At 39.9% G+C, this 24,026-nt stretch overlaps 1 long non-coding RNA gene and 1 pseudogene across 1 annotated transcript; both read right to left on the bottom strand.

Annotated features, from left to right (window-relative positions):
* Nucleotides 1-1,621: 1,621 nt before the first annotated feature.
* LOC116633733 lies at nucleotides 1,622-22,821 on the bottom strand. The gene is made up of 3 exons (XR_004299775.1): nucleotides 18,616-22,821; nucleotides 17,581-17,652; nucleotides 1,622-3,175 (listed from the first exon to the last, which is right to left on the bottom strand). It is a non-coding gene; the product is annotated as an uncharacterized LOC116633733 (long non-coding RNA).
* Nucleotides 22,207-22,323, bottom strand: LOC116634219 (annotated as a pseudogene).
* Nucleotides 22,822-24,026: the final 1,205 nt, after the last annotated feature.

Here is a 24,026-nt window from a genome sequence, read left to right as displayed (position 1 = left end):
GCCCTTAATTTAATTTTAATTTATGTCTGGTGGGAAACCCATCATCCAAATCCTCCCTTGAGCAGTTTTCAAAGATAGAATTTTAATTGGTGGGGTCAGAGGCATCAGTGGCCAGGCATCTGGGATCACATGTTACAGGTCTTGGTGGTGGGGAAGGAAGGAGAAGAGAGGAGTAAACTAAAGAGAAGAAAAAGTTATTTTGTTTAGACTTTGTATCTTATATATAAAACTAAGGAGTAAAATGTATTTGTGGCTTAGCTCTTAATTTAAAGGAAAAAAAGAAACCTAAAAGTAGCCCCCTGCTGGTCACTCTAATTTCTACCGTATTTGGGTTTGTTTCTGTTTTAATTTATGGAAGTATAGCTGACATACAATGTGACATTCGTTTCAGGTGTACAACACAGTGATTTGACAACTGTATACATGATGCTCTGCCCATCACACGTGTGGCTACCATCTGTCACCATACAACACTATTACAATACCACTGACTATTCCTTATGCTCTGCCTTTCATTCATGTGACCTATTTATTTCATAACTGAAAGCCTGTTTGCTTTCTATCCTTTTTGCTTCTTAAAAAAAAAAAGAAAAAGAAGAAGGAAGAAAAATCTCTTCCCTGGGGCGCCTGGGTGGCTTAGTCCGTTAAGTATCTGCCTCCTGCTCAGTGTCCTGGGATCGAGCCCGCATCGGGCTCCCAGCTCAGCACGGAGCCTGCTTCTTCCTCTCCCTCTGCTGCTCCCCCTGCTTGTGCTCTCTCTCCCTCACTCTCTCTCAAATAAATAAATAAAATATTTTTTTTAAAAAAAGAAAAATCTCTTTCCTTACCTATATTTAAGGCTTAAGTTAGCTCTCTATCATTATTTTTGATGTATTGTATCTCCCTTTAATTGGAATAAATGCACACATACCAACATAAATTCCTAAAGGCAATTTGGTGACATTGTTCTTTGTTCATAAGAAAAAAAATAGTCTTTTAAAAATATATATCTTGTTTTAAGGTTGCATTTAAAATTATATCACGAGTAGGGTGCCTGGGTGGCTCAGTTGTTAAGCGTCTGCCTTCGGCTCAGGTCATGAACCCAGGGTCCTGGGATCAAGCCCCGCATTGGGCTCCCTGCTCAGCAGGAAGCCTGCTTCTTCCTCTCCCACTCCCCCTGCTTATGTTCCCTCTCTCCCTGTGTCTCTCTCTGTCAAATAAATAAATAAATAAAATCTTAAAAAAATAAATAAAATAAAATTATATCACGAGTAGATTTGTTTTTGTTATTTGTATCTTATCAGAGCAAAAGGCTTTTGTTGGTTATTTCAAACTCATGGAGGTCTTTAAAAATAAAAAATCAGGGTTTTGGGGCGCCTGGGTGGCTCAGTCATTAAGCATCTGCCTTCCACTCAGGTCATGATCCCAGGGTCCTGGGATCAAGCCCCGCATCAGGCTCCCTGCTCAGCAGGAAGCCTGCTTCTCCCTCTCCCACTCCCCCTGCTTGTGTTCCCTCTCTCGCTGTGTCTCTCTCTGTCAAATAAATAAATCTTAAAAAAAAAAAAAAATCAGGTTTTTATTCAAAATTATTTATAATAACTTTTTTTTTGTCTTGTTCTAGAAAATTAAGGGTGGTATGCATAGCAGAAGTCCTAAGGCTATATTTGTTTCACTCTGTAACTGGAATCTCTGATGAAGTCATTCCATAGTCTTATTCTTTAGAAAATAGAACTTCTTAGGGCAGCCTGACCCAAGTGGCACAAGAATGTAAATAAAAATGATTGACTATTTCTCTCTTAACATAAAACAAATATTTTACTACATTGCATACTATAATGACCTCTCTTACAACCAACACAGAAATATTAACATCTATCATATACAATTAAATACTCAAAGCCCGTTTGTAAGTGCAGCAGTAGAAATGACATCACTTACATTTAGTTACATTTTCAAAAGAAAGCATGATGAATGAAACAGAAGGATTCTCATAGAGAGCTTGGGCCCTGTGACAGTGACAGAAAGTGATTTCAGAACAAACTACCTATAACATTTAACTGCATTTTGCTCCAGTCTCTGCTGAGTGAAACATTTGGGCAAGTAGGAAAAGTGCAGAGAGACTGACAGTTTCTTCGGTACTGACTTGGCCTTTGTGCAGACTTTCTGTTACATGACTGACCCCTTCCTCATCCCTCTCGTCACTGAGTCTCAGGAAGTGCCTACAGGGCCATTTGACATCCTGTCTGTTAGACCAGGGATGAGTCGGGTACTCGCAGGCCGGCTCATGAGTCAATTTTAAGAACATTACTATTCTCCATAATACCCTTGACCTCTCAGAGTTGGTGGTGTGTGATAAAGGTTGCCAGGACACGCTAAACTCTTCCTGAGACAGGGTCCAGTCAACAACTTTATGGCAGGCTTCTGGACTAAACTTTGCCTAACACCAACAAGCTAGCTGGTCACGAGACAGTCAGGGGACTGGGAATGTATCGCTTGACTAGATTCCCAGATTGATAACAAGACGGGTGAGCAGCTGTGTCATCCGGGAGGTTCAAAAGTCCAGGTTACATTCACGGGCAACTACTACAGCTCCCCTTCCTGGGTCCTCAAGTTCTTCCACCAACCAAAACCCAGTAGGGGGCACCTTTCCAAAGCTAACCCTAAGAAACCATAGCCCGCCCAGCTCAAAGCCCAGTGAAAGGCAAGGTTCTCTAAGAGTCATGAGACAGGTGGAAAAGTCCCTGCAGCTGGCTGGCGCTGTAACAGAAAGGGCCTCATGGCCGTGTGAAAAGGACGTCAAGAAAGAATGTGAGAGTCAAGCTAGAATCTGCAAGTCAAAGCCGAGAGGATAGATAGAGAATAATGATTTTTCTATGCTTTTGTTGTTTTGTTCATTTGTTTGTGAGAACAGCAGTTCTGTCTCTGGGCTGACTTCATCCCTGCTCTTTAAACGGCTGGATGGTTAAGTGAAACCTTCCATTGCAGAGATGCTCCTGTTGGGGGCAATATTGAACCTGGTCAGGGAAGGGCTTTCCTCCTGGCGGTGGCTTCCCTGTGCCCCACACCGTGGCCTTCAGAGAGATGACTTCACTGTCCTTACCAGGAAAAATGCCAGCACACTTGAGAGTTGGACTGAGCCAGTAAAGTAGCCCCTGAGACACACTGGGTATGTCTTTGGCAGTTCCTGTTTACTTTCCTGAGGAGAGATTACGAGAAGGAAATAAGATCACATTTTTAAGTGTTTTCATGATGCATGTTATCACTGAAACGAAATACTACTCTAAATCAAACAACCTTAAAGTGAAGCACAATTTGAAGATGTTTAATTAATCAAAATATTCATTAATAAAAAATAAAACACATTCTATGAGTGTTTTAGAGGGTATATAGACAGCATAAACTCACAAATACTTAAATACAGGCACTATATTTGGCAGAGAAAATCTTAAACTTCTCAGAGGTCTTCATTATACTGGAAAGTTTTGGGGGAGAAATGGGATTTTAATAAAACAGCTTTACTTAATCATAGAAAAAGCAAATAAGATGATTTTCTAAACTCTGAAGGAAAAACAGCTATATTAGACTATAAACTGCAAATGCCTTCCTCATTTCAGACCTTCATCTTAGGACAATATTGCCTGCCTTAGTAACTGCGTAATATTAAGAGGAAATAGCATAAAACATGGGAAAATTTTATATTTCCACATATACATATACGTAAATCTATAGAGAGAGAATCTAATAAACCTATATCAAATCAGTGTTTTAATACTGATTGGAATAGCTTAGGAGTTTATATTAATAGAAAATAATCTTGATTTAGGGCGCCTGGGTGGCTCAGATGGTTAAGTGTCTGCCTTCGGCTCAGGTCATGATCTCAGGGTCCTGGGATCGAGTCCCGCATCGGGCTCCCTGCTCCTTGGGAGCCTGCTTCTCCCTCTGCCTCTCTCTCTCTCTCTCTCTGTCTCTCATGAATAAATAAATAAAATCTTTAAAAAAAAAAGAAAATAATCTTGATTTACTAAAATTTTAGTATTTATGTCTATATATAGACATATATATAGAGATGTGTTTCTCCCTATTTATGTGTATGTGAATATGTAGACATAAATACTAAATATATATATATATATATACACACATATTCACATACACGTAAGTAGGGAGAATGCCATGTGACGACGACGGCAGAAATTAGAATTTTACAGCTATAAGCAAGGAACCCCAAAGATCACCAGTGAAGCACCAGAAGCTAGAAAGATGCCAGGGAGGAATCTACTACAGGTTGCAGAGGGAGCATGGCCCTGCCAACACCTTTTCAGACTTCCAGGCTCCAGACCCCAGAGATAATACATTTTTGTTGTTTGAAGCCACCCATTTTCCAGTACTTTGTGTTGGCGGCCATAGGAAACTAATCGAGATGCTGTTGAGCAAACCTTTAGTCTTCACTCAACATTTTCTTCAAATGCTCTTGTCCATAGGTTTTCAACACCCCATATTATTCCAGGAGTCCTGCCACACACTTTTCAGGACTCTTCACCCTGTTTCTCACATTCTCATGTTCCTTGCTAGAGCCTCTCTAGTTCATGTCTACAACGTGAACCTCTCGAAAGCTCCATGGGCCAACCTACTGGCCATCTTTCCCTGCTGCATGCCAAACTCAATAATATTCAGAAGCCTCACCTACCCTTTCAGAGTTAACCATTTTTTCATCCACGTTCCTTAGGCTAATGTTCCCTGGGAGGGCTGCAATGAGGCTTCTTAGCTCCTCTTGTTTTTATGATATCCTTAAGAATAAGAAATACCTCTTTGTAAATCCCCATCCCAAAGATGAGTCGGAAAAGTCTGGAACACCCCATTTTGGCATGTTTTCCCTTCACTTCTTCCATTGCTGTCATTGGCTGGCAGTGAAGTCTGAACCTCCTACAGCCCAGGATTACTTCCAAAGGGGCCTCAATATGAGAATAAGCCTTTCTTCCTCTCTCTTTGGCCCCAGGTGAAGGGCAGGAAACCAGTCAGACGAAGATGTCCATGGGAAGGCTACAGATCAGACTAAGATGAGGAAACAGAACAAAGCAGGGAGTGTCTGCTGTGGAGGCCACCAGGAAGGGATCCACCTCTGTTCAGCATCCCAAATTCCTTTCTTTTGCAGCTTGAAACTGAATTTTATCCTGCTTTGGAACAACTTTAACAGTTTAATAAAGTTCTGAACTATCAAGAAAAAAATCTTATTGTATTTATTTATTTACAATTTTTCAAGTGAACCCTTTTTTCCATAAATGGAGGGAGGGAAAGTAATGACCAATTTTGGATTTGGGCAGTGCCAACCATGACGATTTTTCAAAACTAGAACATTGGGATATAATCCAGCTCTCTATTATGAGGGTTTCCCAAACCAGCTAAAATTAAAAAAAAAAAAAAATTCTATGTTTTGGTATCCAGAAAATAACATTTTATGTAAAAACAGAAACGTTCTTTTTGAGGCAGACACATCAGGAGAATTGGTAAGTTTAGGGTCTAAACAAAGACTTAACGTGAATTTTACAAAGGAAAAGAACAGATCATTAAACTACTGTTGAAATTTTTTTTAGTTACTGATACTTCTCATCATCACTAGAATACCAAAATGGTATGGCTTTAAAGTAATGAGACCCATCTTTATCCGTTTGTGATAAGTACCTGAGTATCACACATGTATACTATGCCTTCTGGTGTGGGCCCCCTTCCTGAGTCAGAGCTGGCTTGGTGTGTACTCACATGATGGGAAGGGATCTCTAGAGAGCTTCTTCATAAAGCACTATTCCCACTCATGACCTAAGCACCTCCCAAAGGCTCACTTCCTAATACTATCGACTTTGGGGGTTAGGATTTCAACATATGACTTTTGTGGGGGGACACAAACATTCAGACCATAGCAACCATAAAAGAAGCTATAAATAGATAAAAATACATGTTTTAGTGAAGCCACAGTGTTGAACAAATGTGATTTTTCCTCAAATTATTTTATAGATTAAATACAACTCCAGCAAAAATGTTTTAATTATTTTAATTTGACAAACTATTTTTTTTAATTATACAGGTGAGAACTGCCAAAATATTTTTGAATAAGAAGAGTAATGGGGAGAGGACATTTTTTCATAGTATCAGAAATACTTAAAGGATAGAGTAATTAAAACAGTATGCTGGAATAGATAGATAAATCAATGGGGAAAAAACAAGCTCAACAATAAATTCAAATATTTATAAAATGGCAGTAAATGGTAAAGTTGGAATTGTAAATTATTGGGGAAATGTTGGGTTGTTATTAAATAAATTGTGCTAGGAAAAATGGCTCAATATTTTGTGGTAAAGCTTATAGTAAGATACATTCCAGCTGAATCAAATAGATAGATGTAGAAAAATGAAAACAGGGTGCCTGGGTGGCTCAGTTGGTTAAGCGACTGCCTTTGGCTCAGGTCATGATCCCAGAGTCCTGGGATCAAGTCCCACATCTGGCTCCCGGCTCAGTGGGGAGCCTGCTTCTCCCTCTGACCCTATCCCCTCTCATGCTGTTTCTCTCTCTCTCAAATAAATAAATAAATAAATAAAATCTTTACAAAAAAAAAAAAAAAAGAAAAAGAAAAATGAAAACATGAGAAAATAGAAGAAAATACACCTAGCTATTTATGTGACCTGACTGAGAGAAACTAAGTATTAATCCAAAGCGAGAACCTGCAAAGCAGGGCTTCACAGTGTGGTTTATTAACCACTTCATTTAGAATCAGCTGGGTTATATACAAACAACAGTTGCTAGGGCTACCCCAGAGAATTAATGAATAATACACCCTGACCAACAGGGCCCAGGAATCTATGTTCTAATGAACACACTGAGACATTCTGATGCACATTAAATTCGAGAACCACTTCCAGGCAGAATAAGATGGGTAGATTTACTACACAGATACGGATATTTCTATAAAATACACAAAATCAAGAGTCAAAAGAAAATGTGGCAAAAAAAATATTACAACATTACATAACAAAGGGTTGAAAAATAAGACATCAACAAAAAAAATTAGAAAAGAGAAACAGACTTTCTCAAAGGAAAAGCAGGTAAAGGATGGGAATAGGCAATTCACAAACAGAAGAAAAGGATGAATAAGCAGATACAAAAAAATAGTCAATTCTCACTTGCAAAATAACACCAGATGCAGATTCCTTTACAAATTGAGAAAGATGTTTTTAAGTGTAATGGCTAGTGTTGGCAAATGAACTTGTCCTTCTCAAATATCATGTGAGAGTTTCATGTGATAGTTTTGCAGGAGAGCTATTCAGCAATATGAATCAAGTGTCTAACAATTATTAATATCTTCTGACCCAGTAATTTCTCTCTTTGAGAGTTATCCTGAGGAAATAAACAGACCTGTAACAAATACTTATGTACAAGGATGAATAAATAAAAGCAAGGATTAATGAACTCTTATGTACAACAATGAGAAGTGAAAGCAACAAAAATCCCTCAAAGAGAAGTTTTTCATATATTACTTGATTTGGAATATGCTCATGATATAATTTTAAATGGAAAAGATCAGGACACATAACATTTCTCACCAAATGATTCCAAGGTGTTTTTTGGTTTCATTTTGTTTGTTTGTTTTTATTTCTTTGTTTTTATTTTTTATTTTATTTTTTTAAGTAGGCTCCATGCCCAGTGTGGAGCCCAGCACGGGGCTTGAACTCACGACCCTGAAATCAAGACCTGAGATGAGATCAGTAATACAACACTCAACTGACTGAGCCACCCAGGTGCTTCTGATTCTATGTTTTTTTTTTTTTTTTTTTTTTTTTGGAAAAGGTACTGGGAGGGGCACCTGGGTAGCTCAGTCAGTCAGGCAACCGACTCGATTTCAGCTCAGGTCATGATCTCAGGGTCCTGGGATTGAGTCCTGTGTCAGCCTCCACGCTCAGTGAGGAGTCTGCTTGAGAATTCTCTCTCTCCCTCTGCCCCTCCCCCAGCTTGCACACATGCTTGCTGTCTCTCTAAAATAAATAAATCTTTAAAAAAAGAAAGAAAAGATACTGGAAAAATGTGATTCTCAGAGAACTTTAATAACATACAATTGTTTCAATCTTCTTCATTCTTTTCTTAATTTTCTCAGTTTTCTGCAAAGGAAATATATTACTTTGTTGACTAAAAAAAAAAACAAGAAAGAAGTAGTTTAGCTATTTCTTCAAACAATGCTGGCATGACATAACATTTTTTTAAAGCTTTCATTTAGAAGTACATTCTGGACTGTTCAAGCCATAAGCACACATGCACAAAAATAGTCTTATTTTTTATAATTACTGCCTTTTGGGGAGTCAAAAATTCAGATAGTGCTATGGACTGAACTGTGTCCCTCAAAAAATGCATATATGAAATCCTAATCCCCAATATAACTGTATTTGGAGATAGGTCCTTTAGGAGGAAATTAAGGTTAAATGGGGTCATAAGAGTGGGGTCCTAATTCAATAGGACTGGTGGTCTTTAAAAAGAGGGAGTGAGAGTCCTCTCTGTCTGCTCACACACCAAGAGAAGGCCATGTGAACACACAGTGACCAGGTGGTCTCCTAGAAGCCAAAAGAAGAGGCCTCCGAATGAAACCTTTCTTGCCAGCACCTTGATCTTGGACTTCCCAACTTCCAGATCTGTGAGAAATAAATGTCTCTTGTTTAAGCTACCCAGTCTATGCTATTTTATTGTGGCAGCCTGAGCTGACTAATACAGGAACTCTTGCAATCTTATCATCCTACTTGTTTTTTTTTTTTTTTTAAAGATTTTATTCATTTGAGACACAGAGATAGAGAGGGAGAGAAAGCATCAGCAGGGAGAGAGGCAGAGGGAGAGGGAGAAGCAGGCTCCCCGCTGAGCCAGGAGCCTGACGTGGGCCTCGATCCCAGGACTCTGGGATCATGACCTGAGCCGAAGGCAGACGCTTAACCATCTGAGCCACCCAGGCGCCCCCATCCTACTTGGTTTTAAACAAGTCTGTCAGTTTGCAAGATTCAAATCCACTTACCAAGAAGCACTTTTATGGACAATAATAGAAATGTGCTTTTTGGAAAAAAAAAAAAGCACTTCCAGGGGCGCCTGGGTGACTCAGTTGGTTAAGCAGCTGACTCTTGATTTCAGTCCAGCTCTTGATCTCAGGGTCATGAGTTCAAGCCCTGCACTGGGCTTGGAGCTGGGCTTGGAGCTGGGCATGGAGCCTACTTAAGAAAACAAAATAAAACAACAACAAAAAACACTTTCTTGAGAGAATCATCTTACAAAGAAAGAGACTACTCAGAAGGGAATGCCATCCATCATTTGGGTATATTCTATTTACTTATTAAACAATCTGATTCCATTTTTATGGGAACAGATTAAAAGAGGTTCAGAGTTGCTGACTGCTGGCTTTTAAACCTTTCTTCAATGACTTCGCTGATTTGCCAATGGTGAAATCTTTGGATATTGATTATTAAATTTAGAATTGATCTCAAATAAATGTTAATAATCCTATACTTTAGTTTTCATCGGAGTAGGTAGAAAAACAAAGAAGCTTTCAAACAGGCAAGTGTTACATATAAGCTGTCTTGTAAAATCATAAGCACCAAAAACAAACATCTTAATGTTTAAGACTTCTGTTTTTAACTTCTATTTTTATTTTATTTTACAAAAAAAAAAAGAGAGAGATTCTATTATTTCTAACATATTCTATTTCATGTGAGAATAAATAAACTTATTGGGTCTAGGTCCACTCCTTAGGAGAAACATCAAGCACTTTTTAAAAGCTGGGTGCCTAAATCCTCATCTCCTACCTCTCCAAACAATCACTTTTTTCTCCATGCTTTATTGACAATGAAGTCTAGATCCATAGTTAAACATATGCACACAGAGATACATCTCTGTATATATCAGCATGAATTCATGTTATATATGTGTGTATATAATATATATGATCTATGTGTGTGTGTGTGTAATTTTTATCTGCTTGGTTTAGGGCCCAAGTATCTATTCATTTTTCAGAAAATTTTAGGAAGTATTTATTTTTGGAAAGGCATGTAGAACAACACACCACAATCTGGGTTAGCCAAATTTTGAAGTAGCCAATAGCCCTATATGGAAAGTGGCTGCCCTATTAGCACACATTACATAAGCGTGTTTATTGTACTAACTTGCACTTTTCGGTAGGTTTTTAAATTCTTAAAGTAAGAAGTTGGAGGGAAAAGACATGTAGAAACATTTCCGATTACATGCCTTCTGCTTTAGTCTACTCTTTCTAATCCCAGCTGATACATGTTTCATACACATTTTTGCTTTTCAAGCAGTGGTATCCTCACAGGACCATGTTACGATCTTTCCATGCTTTGCATGGTTTCATGGCTCTCAAAAAATGATGTCACATAATAAGCAAACTAACCACTAGTGACACTAAAATGAGAAAAGCGTCCTTGGCATGGCTCAAAAAGCCATATGTATAATTTTTAAATCTGTGCTTTAATTTCTGGTTCAGCGAGAGAGATGGCAACTTGTGTGATTGCTCCCCCAACAAGTACCTGTTGGTCTTATCATGAACGAGAATCACAGCCCTGCTCTCTGGTTCTCAGAGGCAGAGTCCTCTCCAACCTCATCTGTCTCCTCTGACAAGGTGACGGATTTTAGCTTGTCCAAGAAAAGATAACCCCCAATGCTCCTTGCTTAGAAAAACAAAACAAAACACGATACACATTCTCCTTCCAAGAAGATGTTGAAAGAAGACTGGAGTAAAATGAAGTATGTAAAGAGCTTTCATTTTCAGCTGGGTCTCCCTTTAGTTTTGATGCCGAGTACAAGCCTGGCTTGAGTGATGGTAGCAACAGGTTGGATGTCCCCATCCTGCTCACCTCACTTATTTTGACAACAGCTTCTTTTCAGTGATGAGAAATCAGTTCTACTCTCCTCCGTGTACTTAACAAAAATATGGGTTGTTTGTTGGTAGGGTGGTCACATTTTTTTGTGATCCAGAATGCTAAAGCTTAGGGGATAGGAAAAATGTGGAGAAACAGATTTTACCAGGGGGGGGGGGGGGTGGGGGGGGGGGGGGGAGGAATCAGCAGTAATGCAGCTACCCTAATTTGAATAGAATAAAGCCAGTACTTGTACTTCTTGGTCCATTCAAATGCCTTTCTGGGATACCTGAGTTCTCGCAGTTTCTGAGAATCTAAATTAGAGACAAGAAAATTTTGTAATTATTTTAGAACTTCAAAACTGCTGTGCAGGATTGAGTTGAAGTATCAGAGAGGTCCTTGTGGAAGAGGAAGGAAGTGAGGGATATTTTGTTAAGCCAGTTATCAGCTGCATAGCCAAATTTTCAGGATTAAATTTTAGCTCCTCAAATGAAAAAAGGAACAAAAGCACTTTCTCCTGATTCAGAAAAAGTTGTTTAAATGTAAGAAAAACTTTAACTTGTGAGTGGATAAGATATGCAGTTATTAAATCTTTACGATTGTATTAGTATTCTCCACTAAGAATATGTAAAATATATGCATATGTATATACATTTGGTTTCAAACTTAAAATCTAAAGGCAATCTTTGCACCCTCTCTATTTATATCTTTTGTAAATTGAATACGACATATAATATTTATTCAGATTATTTTCTCTTATTCAATCTCCAGTGAAGAAAAATACAATTTTCTTCCTGAGGAAGCAGAGATTTCACAGTGGCTTTAATAAAATCAATCAGTTTCACCACTAGATATAGAATATTTCCCTTGGGGTCACCAAAAGCTGAAGTTGATTTGTCTTCATCAAAGCAGACAAGTTGTTAAATGAAAGAATCATTATAAGAATACTCCCCACTAACTGAACTAAGAGAGAGGACTGAATGAAAGGAACTTGACATACAAACCCACATGTATTCCTTTTCTCCTCCTCTCTCCCTTGCCTTGCTTTCCCCCCAGTACATCTGCAGAGGTGGCCATACCGAGAAGGCACCTCAAGTCTGTTGAGAGATACTGAAACTTGAAAGGAAAGGAAATTTAAAAGCACAAAAATAACACGTTGAACATCTTATTGCCTTAAGATTTCATGTTATTGCCTTAAGGTTCCTTTGTCTCCTTTCCCTGTGTCACATTCTCTGTCACTAGCTGTGGGCCTGGTTCTCTCTCACACATGCTCACCCAGAGGGGCACACACATTGATACCTTGTGGGGGTTTCTTATTTAAAGCCATTCCTTCTCCAAACTGATCAAGACCTGGATCTATGAAACGAGCACTTCCTGACATTTAAAATAAACAATCTGGGAGAGCAATTTAAACGAATGTGAGGAATCTACCAAAACTTAATAACAAGGGGACACATAAGGAGGATGCAAAAGCAGGAAGCTTTCTTTTAGCACTTCCTCATGTCAGAAACAGAAGTGGCAAGTACGGCATACTCATGAAAAACTTTTAAAATGTAATAGTTTCAGTTTCAAACTTCGTCCCAAGAAATGTAGGCACAACAACATTAATACAGATCTTTATTCTGTATACCGAACATAAACACTCTACCAGAAGTCTTAAGATATTTCCTGAATAAAAAATATTTTTTCTCCCTTAAGGCTAAGCCCTATGGGTGAGTAGAAAACTTGTAAAACCGGTTCTACCAGCAAACTATAAAAACTTCATGCCCTATTTACCACATTAGAAGAAAGCAACGTTCTCCTTTTTTTCTCATTCTTGTTTTAGCCTGAACACATGGCTTTTTCTGAAGCTATGCCAGGTTCAGATCAGATACTATTAGGGCAGTGATGACTGTGGGTTATTGCACACACTCCCCCTCATGGCTTCTCCTTTGAGATCCCTTTAAAGTTTCTATCGGGTCCTGTGTTCGTGCGAATGTGTATGTGGGAGCACCTCTGGAGGATATTAAGTAGTTGTATCATCGATAAATGTCTCGGCGATGCTTATCTCTCTCTTTCTTTGGATTCTAGCATGCAAGACTTTTGAGATGACCTACTAAGATAAAGATTTAAGTGACAAGTGTTAAAGAGAAAAGACACAATTTGACTGGAAAAGATTTAAGAAGAAAACACAGAGGTTACTTTCTGCAGTGTCCAGGGTGAACATTCGGCAGTGCTTCTTTTAGAACCCTTGCTGGATTCTTTGTGTTTAATTCACTGTAATGATTAGCAAATCAAACACGAAGAACTGAGAATTCATTAGCTTGTGATATCCAGTGAGTTCTGCATACTCAATAAAGGTTTTGTGTAGTTAAAAAAAATGGGGGGGAGGGGGGATTTTTCTGGTTCTATTTTTTTGACATTTTTATTCCACTCTCATTTCTAAGCAGGTGTAAATATCTCTGTAGTACAACTCTTGCCTCCACAACTGCGTCCTCCAGCCTTGACCTACCTCTCTTTCATTCTTCTCTCCTGTTCTCCTAACCTCCCCCTCCCCATCAAATATCTGATGGAGAGAGGGAATAAAGTCAGGGCTTGATAATGTTCAGTCTCATCACCAACCCAGGCTTGAGCGCTCTTGAAGTTTTCCCTAGTAAAATCAAGTAGCCATCCATATCAACCAAGCAGGCTAACCTACTGAAGTAAATATCCTGAAAACATAATGGCTGAAATAAAATAGAAGTGGATTTATCTCTCAAGTAATAATCTGAGTGAGGGGGCAGTGAAGGGGTTCTGCTCCATTCAGTCATTCAGGAACCAACCCAGAATGAGGGTGGTCCTTCCACGGTCAACCCATGGTTTCCAAGGTTTGTCTTATTATCACTATTTCAGCTGTGAGAAAGACAAATGAGCTATAGGAGTGAGCTCGCAAATTTTCAAGGCAAAGCTTGAATGGCATCTATCACGTTTGCTCATACTTCATTGGAGAGAGCTTAGTCTTATGGCCACAACAAGCTGCCAAGGGAGTGGGAAAATATAGTCCATGCCTGGGCAGCTTTGTCTTACTGTGGAAGCAGTGGAACACAGAGTTGGGTGGACAACTTGCAATCTCCACCCTAGCCTCTAAACCTTTTCATGTCTTAAGATCCATGAGGATACAATAAAGGTTCAAGGATCAATTGTCCTGGATCCTTTGGAGAACAAACTATTCCTATGGCTTACATTAGTCATCCGCAGTGGAAATGTATTTGCTTGATGAAATGTTAGGGTCCTTTTATGAATTATTATACACATATGTGTTATGAGAATAAAATGAGAGAATTTTAAAAACTGGAAAAGCTAAAGTATTATATACTACAGTGTTAGAAATTAAATTGAATTATTCTTTCATTGTTCAAATCTAAGAAACCAGTCAGCGCCCAACATTTCCATAATTAAATATAACGACTAGCCAGTATGAAGCTGACTTCAATCATCCAATGTCATAGCTCTAAGAACATCAAAACTGACTACCATTTTGGTAGTGTCACTGAGTTTGGAAGATCAATGAAGTTTGAAGGCAAAATATAGTGTGGAATCCTAGAGAATGTTAAGACCACCAGTGAATGAACCCTGGATACAGAACATTCAGAAGAAGACTTAAGTTTTGTCCAGGGAGTACAGACAAATCAAAGTAGGAGGATAAACAAGAAACAGAGCAACAGAGCAAGCCCCCTTCACTGGGACCACACAAAAATGCAGATCATAGTAGAATATAATATATTGGCTAGACCCAGTTTTTAAGAACACTATAATAAGGATACAGAACTCTATGACCAATCCCGCATAACAGCCCTGATCAATACTCTGATATGTCATGTAAAGAGAACAGCTAAGGTTAGGTAATGGAGGTCCCTTGACCCATTGACCTTGTTCCATCATTAGAGAGTCAACATTTTGCCATTAAATGTCAGATCAATTCCCAATGATTTAAACATTCCCCAGAAGTCTCTGGCTTCCTGGAATCTTTCATTTTAAAAAAACCTCCAAACACTACCATTTTCAAGAGTCTAAGGAATTATTATTTACTACATGAACTTAATCCATCTTTTTAGCATTCTTGTCTTAATTGGTTGCCAGTATTTATAAAGCAGAGCCTCTGATTTAAAAAATACTATATTATTATTATTTTCAATGTATGTTTATACCTATTTTTTTATGTCCAAGGAATAATTTTTCTCTCTGGTAGTCTCATAAACAACTTACCACAGACTGATCATTTTCTCATACAGCCTTTTCCAGAATTATTCTTATATTACAATTATGTATGAAAAGGTTTTTCTCCTTTTGGATCAGGTATGCCCCATGTTTAATTTATCCTTTATCCCATATAATACCTTGCATTTGGTAGACGTTCAATACAACAATTAGTAAAATTTTGGCCCAACTGTATCTTCCTCAATTCAAGGTAGAAGGAGGTAAAAAGGAAGACTATCCATATGGCTACCATAAAGTTATAGGGAACCTCTTAATTTTCCTCTCAGGAGTAAAGTGGATCGGTCTCTCTGGCCCTCGACAAGAAGAATCAAATCTAGTTTTTTCATACGCCACAAAATGTCGGAGCGTCTCTGGGAGCATGCCCTCTGCCCATGTCCTCGATAAACAGGCATTAAGCAGTGATCATTCCTAACTTGCTCTTTCCTATCTCAGAGATCACCAGAAGACCCCTGTGTCCAGAGATTGACATATCTTTTTGATGGCCGTGATACATGGCACTTGACTGACCGATTGAATAAATAAATGAGGCAACAATTGCCATCCCTAGATACCAACCCAATATCCCACTGGCATCTGCCTGCTTGATGGCGTTCCTTCCATTAGGTGCGACACTTCGTAATCTAAAATAGCACCTAATTTAGATGCTAGCTCACTTTCGGAGCTGCTGGCGAAAAGAAGGGAGAGGACTGCAGCCCCCTCGGTGCCCAGCCGCCCACTTCCGTGGTGCCCCGCTGTACAACGATTGCTGTCTCGCCTGACGAAGTTCCATTAAGGGCTCCGGAGCGCCTGGCGCTTGTGTGGATGGATACTCGACTAAATTTAATCACCACAAGGTGACTTATTCTTGCCAGCTGGGCACATCAAACCAAAGAAATAATAGCAGACAAAGAGAGGGGATCTATTTTACCTAACTGTATGGAGGAAGAAAACAAAGAAGAGGGCTTTTTCGCTGGTGTGATTCTCCAGTCTCTTCTTCAGTGTTCGTGCCAATTCAAATGTTCATGCCAAAAGAGGCAATATTGCCAGGGACGACAGACGACTGCAGAGAACCCATCAGCCTTTGGCTGCCTCTGGAGGCAAGGTCTTAGCTTTTCAGCTGAGTTGGGATTGTGGGGGTGTAGTTAGCATCGGCAAAGGCCACTTACCGCACACCGCTCTCGGTTAACCTACAGAGGGGCCGGGGCAGCTGGGAAATGGGGCGGAGGGGGGCGGGGGGAGAGCTTGGCTACCCTTGGAAGCGCTCAGACTCTCCGACCTGCAGGGGGGGTTAGTGGGCCTGGTTTAGGAGAGTCTTCACTGCAGACAACTCACATACTGAATTATTTATCACTGACTGGGTTGTGCTTAACCCTCTATTCTTCTCCCATCGCCTTAAGGTACAGACAATTTAAAAAAAAAAAAAAAAGGAAATTACTTTTAAAAAATAGAATTATCATCACTTCCCTGAATCGAGCCACCTAGAATTTGCTGTAGCCCATCATTGAGAATAGTGGCATAAACCTTTATTTATTTATTTATTTTTAAGTTTCACAAGCGCAATATATCTTATTTGCATTGTAATGTTTTCCATTGCAGGGGTAGCTGGTGGACAAGATCCAGTCCTTTATTTATTTCCTTTCTAGATGATGACGAAAGTAAGTGCCAATGAAGCAGTATTACTTATTTCATGATGACAGTCATGCTTTGCTTGGTGACCTGTGACCTCCTTCCTCAGGGGATCTTGAGGTTAACATGACTGTACTCGGGACATCTACCCAGGAAGGAATGCATTCAAGACTAGAAAATGTGGGAGAAATTTAGCGAATCAATAGGGCTTACTGAACAGAGAAAAAACTGGGTGATTTTGCCCACCAAAACCTGGGACTGATAGTTATTTGCAGCCCACAGGTCTGCAACTTTACTTATTTATTCTTTTTAAGATTTTATTTATTCATTTGAGAGAGAGAGAGAGCACACAAGCAGGGGGAGAGGCAGAGGGAGAGGGAGAAGCAGGCTAGGAGCCAGCCAGGAGCCTGATGTGGGGCTCCATCCCAGGACCCAGAGATCATGACCTGAGCTGAAGGCAGACGCCCAACCATCTGAGCCACCCAAGAGCCCCAGGTTTGCAACTTTAATCGCCTATTCAGGCATCCTCACATCAGTGCAGTCCCTTGCTCAAATATTAATCGCCAGGGGCCGGTGGAGGAGTAGAAGGACCAAAGGAGGTGGTAAAGGAGAAGTAAATTAGTTTAAAGCAGCTGAGAGTGGTTGAGGAGTTGGGTGGGTAAACATCTGTGATGGGATGGGAGTCAAATACAGCTGTTAGCGCTTGAACCAGACAGTGACCCTGGACCCTCTGCTTCCAGGCCAAGCACAGAGCCTCGGGCCATCACGCTCTCCCTCCCCTCCAGCTGGCTCCGTCAGAGGGTCTCAGGCAGGATCCTACAGTCACATCTCCCTTGCTTGTTGGGACCAGGAAGCAAGAAAATTGTGACTCACCCCCCTCCAAACTTGCCACATCCAGCTCAGTACCAACTCCTGTGCTGGGCAGCCACACTGGGAGGGTCTCTTCTGTACAGGAAAAGAAGGACAGAATGTTGGAAGGGAACTCTCCTGGACAGATGGCAATGAGAGTGCTGTGAGTAACTAACTGGAGGCAATAAAGGTGTTAGCAAACAGCAGGAGGGAAGAGTGGGCCCCGAGGAAGACTGGCTCTCCAGCAGGCTCCGTGTGTTTTTCAAGTGCCAGGGAGAACAGCCTCTCTAAGCTTGGGTATTAACAGCATGTGGCTCTGGCAGATTCACCACGTACTCATTGACTTTCTCTGTATCACAAGCATTGGCTGGGTCCCCTCCAACTGAGGGGGCTTGAGGGGCTACCGTCACTTTGTCACCTTCGTTTCTAATGCCTTCCCCCCATCACCCATCGCTCCTTTCTTTGTCCCGGTTCTTTTGTTCTCCTCCCTGTCCCTTATGCCTCTTTACATGATATTCCCCTTTTCCTTTGGGATTTCTGTCTATTCTTAAGGAGAGCCTCATCATCAGTGTCAAGCCCAGCATGATATGCCAATTACCCCCAAGTCACAGTCATCTAGAGCTATCCTCCATGTTAAGAAAACTCAGCTGTTGCTGAGAATTGTATGTCTATACAGTGCTTAAACATGCATCGTAGCAAGGATTCTTGAACCGAAAATGTTCTAACAGAACAGCCTTAGATGTTTATCACCTCCTCCCAACTACCTTCCATTTTACAACCACGCAAATTATGGCTGGAAAAGTTAAATGAGTTCCTAAGATTATACCATCAATAGAGTAAAGGGGTCACTAGGACCCAGGCCTCTTGACTCCCGATCCAGTGATTTTTTCCATTTTATGAATTTTAATGTAACAATCTCGACCCCTTTGCTACATATGGAAATAGTCCTTCCCCCCAGTCATGTTTGAATCCCTCCACCACTAAAACAAGTACAGCTAATGAATCAGGGATGCTCTTTTGTTCTCCTATTAATTGTCTGACCTTAAGGAAATCACTCACCTCCCTGGTTCTCACTATTCTCCTTCACAACTGAGCAGGCTAGAAAGATCGTTGAGGGTTGCTTCTCACTCCAAGATGCGATGACACTTCAGGCTTCACTTATTTCTCCCGAATACCTGTCATTTCTAGGTAAATAGAGTTCTCAATTCTTTCTGCTAAAAGAGGTTAAGTAAATAAAAAGGAAAGTTCGGGCCATGCTTTTGGCCTAAATTATAACTTTGTGACCAGAGATGAAGGAAGTTAATAGCAATAAGAAAGCTTCCAGGGTCTACCATTTACCATTTAAATACTTTACTTGGAAGGTTAAAAGTTCAAAGTTGAGTCATAGTCTGAGGTGGCTCTGCTCTTTCTTTTTAATTATCTGAGGTCAGGAAGTTAATAATACCAGAAATCCCCAGTGGAGACCTCTTGTGCACTGTGTGAACTTTAAACTTGCTCTTTTTTTTTTTTTTTTTTTTAAGGGTAAAAAGTTCAGTAGAAACACAGTGGACTTTTCCTCTTAGCCTCCACCCATTCATCCCCCAAGGTCAAAAGTTGAACTGTAAAACAGAAACCCTTGTTCTCTGATCCACATTTAAACAGATCACTTATTAAAAAGTAAACATTCCAAATGCAAGCAAGATCCAAAGTGAATCTGGTCAATAAAAATGAAAATATTGTAATAAAATGAGTGTTTGATCTTTATCACTTGCCTTGGAACTGAACATCAGAATGTATTTTCTTATGTTTTGAATCTCAGAGAAAGCAGTCACAAAAGCTCTCTCCTCACCCACCTCTGCCCTGAGATTGGCATATCTGGAAAAGATAAACCTAAGACATTTTTACATAGTTGTGTTTACAGTCTTATCTTAAGGCATTTTCTGCAACTGATTCTACACCATTTATGTTTATTTATTTGTTGTGCTCAAACAGGAGTTCAAGAACCACAAAATGTGGCTTAAATCAGAGCAATTTAAAGGACTGTGGAGTTAAGAGATATTTGTGAAACATGGTGGGGGGATGTGGAGAGAATAAAGAAATGGATGAATGAACCCAATGAACCTCATGGAAATAAGGAATGGAATATATTTGAGATATTCAAAATGATAAAGCTCAAACATGAAGCCAGGAGGATGGCTATAGAGCTCTCTATATATATTTAATAAAGGCAAGACTAGCTTTCTTGAAGTGATAGTGGCAAATTTAAGAAGTAAGAGTATTAACTGAATATTAACTCAATCCAGTCATCTTGCTTAGAACAACTCCCTGGACCACCATCAAATGAAGCTGTTATCACATGCAACCCTTAAGTGTCCTTTTCTAATAGAGTAAATGAGATATGTGTCCATTTTTTTCAACATGTATCTATTGGGAATGTTTCTACTTGCTTAAGAAAAAGTCCCACCAACATTTGTTCCAGAAAATTTTTAAGAAAGCACCTTTGTCACAATTTATCTATCCAAATGAGGGTAATACCATCTACTTTTTTCTACCTTAATAATTTTTGTAAAATTTAGTGAGAAAACTGCACAAAATGGTGAGAACCTTGAAATAAAGATATACAATAAACACATTCATCATAAATACTTTTTACTGCTGTTAGTTTTGATGATGTCAGTTCTTGGACTTTCTGATTAATTTTAATACAAATAAAACTAGAAGATATGGCTTTGGAGAGAGGTCGTGACCTAGACTCATTTTCACGGCATCCTTTGAGACTCCTGGATGCAGCTGGATGACCCAGACTCAGGAATGACACAGCCACAGGAAGGAAGTGGGGACAGCATACAAGGCTACTTCCTCTTGTTAGGGCTGCCCTCTCAACAGCTGTAAGGAAGGGTGGAAATTCCTTATGAGTCAAAGTGTGACTTCAAAGTGAGAGATAAAATTTGAGAGATGTGATCATATTGATTAGGATGTTGACCAAAGGAAGTCACTTCATTTAGGAGAGTGTTCAGGGAAAATCAGGTATTAAGTCAGATTAGGAGGTGAAGAGGATTTAGACACCACTGAGACTTTTGGACTAATATTACTTTCATGAGAATAACTTCTGGTTTCAGTTCATCTTATGAATATATACCCATTAATATTTATGTTTCTGCCTCCTTGCCTCCCACATTCTGATCTCTCTTCCTAGAATAACCCTCTTGCCTTTGATCCCTGGAACCCTATACTCCACCTCAATACTGCTCTTCCTTCACACCTCACCTCCTTTTCCCTTTCTGAATGTAAGTGTCCCTTCCACAGCAGTCTGTGCAAGGAGTATCATCAGAGTAACTACCTTACCACATTATAATGTTTGGTTAATTTTTCTGCCTCCAACAATAAATTATCATCAACTTGAGGGAGAAAACTCCCATGTAATTCCCTGGGAGGCCCTTCTTCAGAAATATAGAATGAAAGTTGACAGGAACAGGATTCAGTAAATCCTTAATGGATGGCAAAGGTGAGCTGAAACTCAGCAGGGTATACAACAGAGTGAACTCAAACAGTCCTACCAGCTTTCTGGAATACTACTAGCTCAGCAGTTCTCAACTTTGCCTGTGCTTTGATATCACTTGGGAGCTTTAAATTATCCTTGATGTCTGGGTCGCAGCCCTAGAAATTCTGATTTAATTGGACTGGGGTAGAGCTGGGCCATTAGGGTTTTTTAACGCTCTCAAGTGATAACTGTGATGATGAGAACTTAAGGATGAGGACCACTGCACAGTAAGATGCTGTTAAGGGGGAATCACTTCTGGAGGTCACCATTGGCACTGGGAGTTACAAATGGACTATCGGTTTAAGGACACCTTATTTTTCATAATTCTTTCGAGGAATAAGTTACTCTCCCATCTGAACTGATTTGGCAACTCTTTATTATCCTCATGATAAAATCAAACGTCTTGGCCAGCCAACATATTACTCCAGCCTTTCATTAGATGATCCCATCTTTTTCTTCTTCCTTCTTAATATCATGTGTGCAAAGTCATGCAGCACCATCATATAAAACTGCTTGCTATTGCTTGAGTGTGCCATATGAAACCCTTCTGTATCTTCCAAGGAATGTCTGTCTTCTTATTCCTACAGGTAATTCACACTTATACTTCAAGACCCAACTCAGGCTGGTCCTTCTCTGGATGCCTTTCCTAGTCCCATTGGTTTTATAAGAGGCTCCTAGTCCATAATGCACACAGCTTGGTTCACCATTCAATTGTAGCAGTGAACACTTTGGCTGAAACTAGCTCTCTGTCTGTGACTTACATTGAATTGTCTTAGATTCCCAAGGGCAGCAAGCGTGCCTTTGTTTCTGGACCCATTTTTCCCAATACCCAGCGCAGTGTTTGACATATGGATGGTACTAACTGAGGAGCTATTGAATAAATGGATGGAAGGATACATACAGAGATGGACAAATAGAGAGATGATTATATAAATTAACTCCATCTATTTAACATCTAGGGGGACTCTTGAGGTACTCATCACTAAGAAAAGAGAATAATAACTTCCCATAATATTTATTTCATATTCATCTCCAGAAGTTGGAGACCCAGTAGCCTGAAACCAATGCAGGCATTAGAGACGCCAGTCTAGGGCAGGTGGCCCCAGGAAGAAGGGTTATAATCATGATTCCTTGGTTATGTTAGAATTTTCTAGATAAAGAAATAGAAACAAAACATTCTAGTCATGTTATGTTTCAAAAATGCTAACTTTCTACACTTGATCTTAGCCAAAAGGCCTAGAAGCAATTAAAAATGTGAACTTTCTAGATGATTGCTTAGCCCTGAGCCACATCACTTTCCATTTTTCTTCCCACTGGCCTTGGGTTTTTCTTCATAGAATCATAATCAGTATAAAAGCATTTGCTCCTCCTCTCCCAATTTGGGGTCCAGCTGAAAATTAATTATGGGTTCATAGTTTGTTAGAGCCAAAAAGAATTTTAGGGATCATCTCATCCAATGCCTCCATTTTGCAGACCTAAAAGCACTTGGGAAAAGTTTGTGGAATGGATTGTCTTTGCCAGTTACCCTTATAACTAGATAGTTCTAAGCCTCATCAGCACAGGAGGACCAATGAGGGAACAGCAATCTTAACACCTAAATTATCTAGGAACACAAGTTCCCTTGTAAGGTCTTCTCTATTTCCAAAAAGTCCGGTGGGGAGCTCATGTATGCTCAGAAACAAGTCAGTTGATGTTCTTTGTCCCTGACCCCTTCCTCAATGCCTCACAGTGGGTCCCTGCTCTGGGCCTCTCTCTAAGAAGAGTCCCTCCTGTGTACTTCCATTTTCTGTGGGAAAGCTCCAATGTTGCTGCACAAGAGTCTTCTCTGGGTGGGTGGGTGGGTGGGTAGAGGATTGAGGGAATGAGGGAAAGGGATGGGGGCGGGGAGGTGTTGAAAAACATAAGAATATACTCTCCATCAGCTTCTGAGCCATACTTTGTTATAGGTGGGCTGGAACACTAAGTTGGTGCCCTAGAATTTGGCTCTAAAATCACATCTGGGGACAACTGGTGGTTAAGCATCTGCCTTCAGCTCAGGTCATGATCCCAAGGTCCTGGATCGAGTCCTGCATCAGGCTTCTTGTTCAGTGGGGAGCTTGCTTCTCCCTCTGCCTGCCACTCCCCCTGCTTGTGCTCTCTCTCTCTCTCTGACAAATAAATAAATTAAAAAAAAAAAAAGAAACAAAGAAAGAAATGTCAAATACCTTTTAAAAAAATAAAAATAAAAATAAAATCATATCTGGATTCCAAACTTGTCCCTGCTGCTTACTATGTTTTTGTCTTTCAGCAAGATATGAAAAATTTCTGAACCTGAATTTCTTTTTTTTTAAAGATTTTATTTATTTATTTGACACAGAGAAAGAGAGAGAGATCATAAGTGGGGGGGCAGAGGGAGAGGGAGAAGCAGGCTCCCCGCTGAGTAGGGAGCCCGATGCGGGGCTCGATCCCAGGACCCCGGGATCATGACCTGAGCCGAAGGCAGATGCTTCACCGACTGAGCCACCCAGGCACCTTCTATTTTTATCTTCTTTAATATGGTGGCGATAATAATAATTTCTTCCTCATAAGATTATTTGAGTATTAAATGGAATACTTTATCTATATATTAATCTATCAGGTGCTCAGTATAGTGCCAGAAGTTGGTAAGCACTGAGCAAATGGTAGAGATGTTATTATTTTTATCTTCATCATTCTTATCACTACCACCGTAGTTTTTCACTGAAATAGCTTCTTCTGCTTCTGCTCCTCACCCCTCTTTCTAAATCTTTTTTTTTTTTTAAGTAGGCTCCATGCCCAATGTGGAGCTTGAACTCACAACCCCGAGTTCAAGAGTCACATGCTCTACCGACTGAGGTAACCAGGTGCCCCTCCTAATCTCTTTCTATTGTGCCTTAATGGCAGTTGCTGGGGCCAGCTGGGGGGACACGAAGGCTCTCTAGCCTCTTCATTC

The sequence above is a fragment of the Phoca vitulina genome, unplaced genomic scaffold (assembly GCF_004348235.1).
Source record: "Phoca vitulina isolate PV1807 unplaced genomic scaffold, GSC_HSeal_1.0 scaffold8, whole genome shotgun sequence".
NCBI lineage: Eukaryota > Metazoa > Chordata > Mammalia > Carnivora > Phocidae > Phoca > Phoca vitulina.
Note: the sequence above shows the minus strand (reverse complement) of the source record. Positions and strands in the feature narration are given on the sequence as shown.